Raw genomic sequence first — 8,134 nt, forward strand, 5'->3', positions numbered from 1 at the left:
TCAACTAATCCACCAACAGCACCAGTTGCTTGAGGGTTTCACACAGTCAATGGATACTATAGGCAAGCAACAAGCAGACCAACAAATTCAAATGTTGGAACTAGGACAAAGTCTCAGAGAACTTACATCCCAGCTACAAATGATGACTACTCCTTCTTAGTTCAGTCCCACGCCTGCACCTACTACCGCCATGAGCAGTATCCAACCAACCCTCCCTGTGAGTAAACCCAAAAATTATGGCTCCCCAGACAAGTGGTTTCATGTTGCAATGTTCATTGTATTTCAATATCCTTCCAATCAAGATAAAATTTTCTTCATTACCTCTCGTCTAACTGACAAAGCTCTTACCTGGCGGACTACCATCTGGGCTAATGTATAACTGGCATCTTATGACAATTTTATTGAGCAATTCAAGGCTGTGTTCGATCACCCACATGAGGAAAAAGCCTGTGGGGAGATACTTACCAAATTACACCAAGGCAATCATTCTGTGGCCAACTACGGATGAGAATTCCGTACAGTTGCTGCTGGCAGTGGATGGAATGAGGCGGCGTTGATCGTCACTTTCTGTAACGGTCTCAGTGAAGAGGTTTTACATGAAATGGCTTGCTGGGATGAAAAGTTAGATTTAAGTTGGCTTATACCTCTTTCTATACATCTGGATCATTTCATCCAAGAACAAAAACCATGTAGAACTAGTAGTTCTCGCCATACCTATCCCCCTCCCAGTTATAGACCAGAGCTCATACGAGAGCAGACAGCGGAACCAATGCAATGTGACTCCAAGATGGTCTCTGTTTTTACTGCGGCTACTTAGAACATGTTATCAGGGATTGTAGACTTCGACCTAATCGAGCATCACTGAGCCATAGACGCATCAGGCAACCCACGTCAGAAAACAAGATAGAGATCTTGCCACCAAGAAAGATGATCGTTAAGTCATTTTTTAAAACTGTTTATGTTGGGCCTCCTGCACCATCTTCTGTGTTTGCAGCCTTAGTTGATTCAGGAGCTGAGGGAAACTTCATACACACACGTTGTACGGGAATTGGGACATCCCAGTGGAGCTATTACCCAAGCCTCTTCGCCTGGCGGCTCTGAACGGAACACCAGTAGGAGCCGGTTCCATTACACTCTGCACTACATCCATAAAACTTACCACAAACGTACACCACTCAGAGATCATATAAGGGTTGGCACCAGGCCGAGGCCCCCTCCGGCCACCAGAGGGAGGCCCCGAGTCAGACACGCTACTAATCAGGCTTGATGCCCAACAGCTGGGGAGAGATCTATATAAGCCCAGTAATTCAGTGCTGGGTGTTTGCTAAAGTTTTGAGCCAAGCTCCTAGCCTGTAACTATGGGTATCGATGTCTGTGAGCCCTTGTGCTACACTGCTCTTCTACTGTGGGTGTCTGTGTTTTTACACGTCACCTCCCTTCTGCAGTTTTCCCCTCTCGAGTCTGTCTCTCTCCCGAGGCTCCCCTTAGCCACTAAAGTACTGCCCTCTTTTCTGTTTTTGTTTGGGAAGTTTCAGAGTTTGGTTTTCCCCAGTGCATCGGGGCTGCCATTCTTCCTGTGGCATCCTTTGTTTTCCCTTTTTCCACACTCAGCTCCCAACTTGCAACTGATTTTGGGGTACCCCTGGCTTCAGCGACATAATCCTCATGTAGACTGACTGAGCTGGTCAGTGCTGTCTTGGGGTTTGACATGTTTTGTTATCTTCCATTGCTTTGAAGTGCAATATAAGGGGAGGATACTTTATGTCTGCTGTAGTCTTGCGGGAGCTTGTTTGCCTCGCAACAAAGTGGTTTGCTTCCCCACCATTGGGTTTTTACTTTTCTTGTTTTCTGTTCTAAGATCTAACTGTTTTGCACATGGGCCCACCTTCATTAAAGTGTGGTAGCTCACCCAGCCAAGTGTTGGGGTCATTAGCTATCTGTCCTGGATTTGAGCCCCATTACAGATTATCTCATTTCTTGTCATAGAAGATGCCTCATTTCCAGTCATTTTAGGTCTACATTGGCTAGAACAACATGACCCAATTATATCATAGTCACGTAAGGAAATCACTCAGTGGGCATCTCAATGCCTAAGAAATTGTTTGATATTACCAGTTGTCCAGTTATACTCCACCACTGTTGAGAGCCCTGCTGATACACAAGCCTTTTCCCTCACTCCGGAATACCAGGATCTCTCTTTGGTCTTTAGTAAGAAAAAGCAACCTTGTTACCTCCCCATTTTCCCTGAAGGTAACACTACGGTCCTCACTGTAGTTGAAAAAGTATGGAAGGAGACACACCTGTGTATTGAACAGAACCATAGATATAAGGAGGTGGTGGACAGACATGGGAGGGAGACCCTGCTGTACCAACCTGGTGACAGAGAGTGGCTCTCTACGCATGACTTCCGCAAGCCAGGGTCATGTCGCAAGCTGGGTCCCAAATTTATAGGTCCGAATTAAATTACAAAGCGCATGAATGAAGTCACAGATCAGCTCAACTTACCTGCTCACTTTGTGTTTCAAGGTCATTTCATTTGGTCCTTCTGAAGCCTGTGATTCCAGGGCCCTTGGATGAGGTCTCTCCCGAGGCCACTCCTCATAGCTCTGACTGTGCCCCGATCTATGAAGTGCACCATATTCTGGACTCTAGGAGGCAGGGTGGTTCGATGCAGTACTTGGTCGACTTGGTCCGTCTCTGCTATCCGTCTGTCACCATCTCTCTGCTAAGGAAGAAAAAAACGTGAGACTGAGAACTTCTCCTAGCTCTGATTGTATAATGTGTGCATGTAGTTATTGATGTGTATACATGTATTTGTGTGTGTGTGTGTGTGTATTGGTGTATGTAAATAACTCTTTTCATACAGTAGGATGAGTCCCAGCAGCAGAAGGAGAACAGGACTGAGGATAGAGTAGTACTGCCTGTGAGAGGCATTTTGGGAAATACTGCCACTTGTATTGTATTGTATTCAGTGTGTTATGCAGTGGTAGTTCAGTGGTTAAAGTATTTGACTAGTAATCAGAAGGTTGCCCATTCAAACCTCACTGCTACCAAGTTGCCACTGTTGGGCCTCTGAGCAAGACCCTTAATTCTCAATGGATCTAATTGTATTTGGTCATAATTGTAAGTTGCTTCGGAAAATAAAGTGCTAGATGAATGTTATATATTGTATTTCTTATTTCTGTTTTTTGCCCATCTTGTATTTGTCTGCCTGAATATTTTGTCTCTCTAGATTTCGAACTGGACTGTAGTTCCTCTCTGTGATGCTCCCTGGCTCTGTTTATCCTATAGTACTGGTTCTGTTCCTTACCTGTGTTTTGACCATGTTGGATTATCCTTTTCTGATTAAAACCACATTTCATTTTATCCTCGAGCATCTGGCTTTCTCTGAAACATCACAGTGTCACTGGAGTGAATGTGACATTGTTCCTCAGAATCCCTCCTGAGTCAGTTAGTGATTTATTGATTAAACCATGAAGTTCAGAGCTGGATCACAGCAGAACCTAAATCCCATTAATCTCCAAAAGTATCATGGTCTTGTGTGTGTGTGTGTGTGTGTGTGTGTGTGTGTGTGTGTGTGTGTGTGTGTGTGTGTGCGTAGGTGTGCCTGTGTGGGTTGGTGTGTGTTTGTGTGTATTTGCATGAGCTGTCCAGTCTGCCTGACCAAGTGGACAGTGACCAACAGCTGCATCATATACAGAATGAACAAGTGAGGAATAAATAACACAAACAGAAATAAACAAGTGAGCACATTTCACACATTGCACCCAGTGCACCCACATTAGCAATACATATATGAGGAGGAAGAGATGCATCCTGGGAACTGTCATATATGTAAACCAGTAGCTGTTGCCACAGTGATAGTGTGTGCACGGGAGCATGCATGTATTTGTGAGTGTGGGAGCATGTGTGTGTATTTTGGGGTGGGCGGTGGTGTATCACTTTAGCAGATTTTTATCACTTTGAACGTACATTTAGGGTGTGTATAATGATGTCTTTCTCCAGGTCCTTCAAATGTGGGTCTGGCCATATTGCAGCAGTTGTGTGTGTGTGTGTGTGCGTGTGTGTGTGCATGTGTGTCAATTTCCCCCCAGCTAGACACATTACAAATTCAGTAATGCTAAACTAATTATAATTGTAATATAAGTTCATTTTAACAAGAGTTACAAGTTTGTAGTAAGAATGATCCAAGGATTACTAATAACCGCCTGAGAAATAAATATATCTGAAGAAGATTCCAAGTTCCACTTCACCAGAAGCACTTTGATTGTAAGATATCCATCACATCCCAGTTTAGATATCACTGTGTGGTACAACGGGACAAAAGCAACAAACACATCTGGGTGATGCTGTTGAATTTGCATGTTCATGTGTTTTTGCCCACAGACTCTACAACACCAACACACTGTCCTCGTCCACCACTCAGGTCACTGGGAAACTTTCCCACACAGGTGATTTGAAAGAAACAGGTCATAGTATTAATGATTCAGTAAATGTCGCTAATGTGCTTGAGTTAAATCCAGCCTAGCATGTTGCTAGCTTTTTTTGGTGTCGAATTTGCGAGTGTGAAATTAGATTCCACATTACATTCATCAGCCTTCACATTTAGACTACCACATACTCTCCATATGACTGCATACACAGAACCGTAATGTGTATGTGGTGATTTGGGATGAATACATGTACCATTACACTCCTAATATTTATATTTTAGTATAACTATATAGTTAATATGTCAACAGCAAAATATATTCACTTTGCAGAACCTTTTCAATGCTGCTCTACTGCCCTAAGCAACCACCTTCTATGACCAGCCTACATATGAACCCTTTCACACCAAACACTGAACCAGAGTTGCCTGTTTGGGATACAAGATGATTTTCACATTTGGTGTTTTTTCTTGAGTCTGAGTGAGTCTGTTTCCATGTCACTGATCTGGTTTCATATTGTGTACAAATTTGCAGAACCATCTGCTCTACTTTGGTGTTCAGCCCTCCTGATCAAGCTTCTCTGTCCAATGCCCTGAATTTGTACACCAGTAATGTGTACATTTGAGCCCAACCACAGCTCAGAATGGTTTCCACTCTAAGGTCCTAAAAAGAAAGTAACAAACAGTGGCGTCCAACTGCTGTCAGTGAACTGCACTCTACACACATTCTGCTGTCAAACTGCACTACGCACACCTACATGATGTATGTGGTCATCCGTTGGTGTAAACAGAAACCACAACTCTCTGTCTTGCTTTGGCTCTTTATTTATGAAACAGCAATAGACTCTCACAGTGGAAGTGATGCGTACAGACAACGGTTGGCATTTGACCTTAAAAGACATGATTAATAACAGAAAAAATATGCTGCTATTTAAAGTTTGTTTATTTAAACTTGTGGACAGCCGAGTTTTATTTGTAGCGGAATAAGCAACAATTGTAAAGTGAAAGAGGCGAGGGTAATGGCCAGATATACACACACCAGGGAATTGCTCAGTACATGCTGATAGACCAGCGATAACACTTTGCAGGGAGTGAACGAAACCAGAGAGAATAAATAGTGTAGCAAAGATGAGACACAGATGACACTAGTAAACTGGTGATGAGGATCTGGTGAGGTTGTGCCGGGGAAGACGGGAGTTGCAATCACGGACTGAGGGCGGTTGCGGGACATGAGGTTACTAGGAAAACTGAGCAGATGTGAACACCTCAAACCACGTAGTACCTTTCTGTTCTTGACACTGGCTGGAGAGGCTGAAATGAAAACTCCCATATGACTGTGATAAATGAACGCTTTGACAATGATTGTCATGACACTCAATTGAAAGTGTTCTGGCCTGGTCTATAAATAAGGTGTTTTATTTTGTTACTAATAAAATGTAGTTTGATCTCTAATGCCACACCATTCTACCAGTCACAGAAAGATCAAACAATATATGTATAACTCTGTGATAGAGCATCAGTGTGGAAGCACTAGAAATCTTAATATCAAGCCAAGTGCCACATACAACACATGCTACTGATCACATTCTTGAACTACCAAGTTGCCACTGTTGGGCCCCTGAACAACGCCCTTAACCCTAAATCGCTCAAGTTATACTCAGTCATAATTATAAGTCGCATTGGATAAAATCAATTTGTTATTTTAGCATTCTGTTTCTAATGTTTGATTATTCATGATCACATATGTAATTTTTACATTAGGCTACTTATGTTTATTACAGTAAAGGATCCAATACTGCCTCTTGCATTGTGATTTTAACACTGCCAGAATGCAATGTAGACAGAATAGGTGGGTTACATAAAGGATCCAATCTCTGCACCGCACATTTAGTAGGTTAAACCCAAAGCTAGGCTAAGAGAATGGTAAAGCCCTGAGAAAGCAGTATAGTTTTGTATCAAGTTTTCACATAAAAAGGGAAACAATGATTTTAAACAAATTATTGCAGAATTTAATTACTAAACATCATTACTGATCATCCATTTTTTTAATGACATATGAAGGCGGTGGAGTGTTGTATTGTTTATAATGCTGTGCAGTTTTGAATCTAAAGCAGCTATAATTTCTGAGAACTACCAGGTGTCACTGTTTTGTCACCAGCTTTCAATGCTCCCAAGCTTCGAATCCTTCAGCAGTACAATAAGGAAGAACCTCGAACGCTTCACAGGATTTCGTCTGCACATCATTACCAAAAAGGAAGTTAAACAGTAAACACTTGAATAACGAGCAGGCAATAAACTCATGGGAGGACGAGAGAGCGCACATACAAAGACTTACAAGCAAGACGATAAAACAAGGGATATTTATACAAAGAGTAACGAATGCAAACTAGACAAAGATGAAAACAGTGACAGGAAAACCAAACGAGAGGTCGGAACAGAAAAACCAAAACAAAGAAGCATGTGTGTTAAAAACCTGAGACATTCTTACTTGAACTGCCCAAGATATTTGTTACAATTAAAGGAGTATTTGACCATCACTGAACTAAACGTTACTGGTAATGTGCACAGATGACAGCACAACAACAAATATGACAGCAGAAAGTCTACAAGTAACTCAGACAACCAAGACTTTGCTAGTGTGGATACATAAGAAAACCTTAAAGCTGGATTTATCATTTGCAGTTGGATTTGGATCAAAAACAGTGTTTTACCTTTAATGGTGAGTCTGATGTATTTATATTGCTGGTTTGTAAGATAACAGCTGTAGTCTCCCTCATCCTCTTCAGTCAGGTGTGATATGAGTAGAGAGAGATTTCCTGGAGAGGGAACAGTACCCAGCTGAACTCTGTTTCTGTACTGTTCACTCTCACTGGAGATCACATCCCATGCGTCTCTGCTTGTGTTGTGTTTCTGCCAGGTGAAACTCTCAGGTTTGGCGTGTGGGTCAGTACAGGAGCAGGGCAGCAGTACTGAGTCTCCTGTGTATGCAGTGATGACGTCTGTCTTCTGATTCTCTGCCAAACTGCAGCCTGCAGAAACACACGAGATAAAGGCCTTCACTATTAAACATGGCCGCACATGTACATGTAAATGGTTATTATTACACATGACATACTCCGTTATTATTATTATATATGACATACTTAATTAATATTATATATGACATACTCCATTATTATTTATGACACACTTAATTGCTGCAGGTCCAGTCACCTGATGGTACTGATGGTACCAGCCAACTGATGATGGTACTGGAAATCACTAAGAGATTTCCCAATAGATGTTGGTATGATGGATGCATGACCATCAAGTTATTAGATGTAAATGTCTGATTATACTGATTATAGATTGTCTCTCCCCCTCCCTCCCTCTCTGCCTCCCTCACTCCCGCTCCCTCCATCCCTCTCTCAATCACTCTCTCTCTCCCTCATTCCCTCCCTCCCTCTCACTCACTCTACCTCTCCACTCCCTCCCTCCTTCCTTCTCCTCCCCTCCCCTCCCACTAAAGTTACTATTACCACTAAAGTTACTAATAACATGTGACTAATCATGTTTGAAGCTTCAAACATCACAGATACACAGGATGAGCTTGAGACTGTTTCATAAGTTTGGCACTGTCCTATAACTTGGAAGCTTTATCATTTTACTAAAAAATTGGAAATGTGCAAATTATAGAAGCCAAAAGTAAATGTTTCATAATGTCAA

This window comes from Electrophorus electricus, chromosome 2 (genome assembly GCF_041902795.1).
Source record: "Electrophorus electricus isolate QZ-2024a chromosome 2, ASM4190279v1, whole genome shotgun sequence".
Lineage (NCBI taxonomy): Eukaryota > Metazoa > Chordata > Actinopteri > Gymnotiformes > Gymnotidae > Electrophorus > Electrophorus electricus.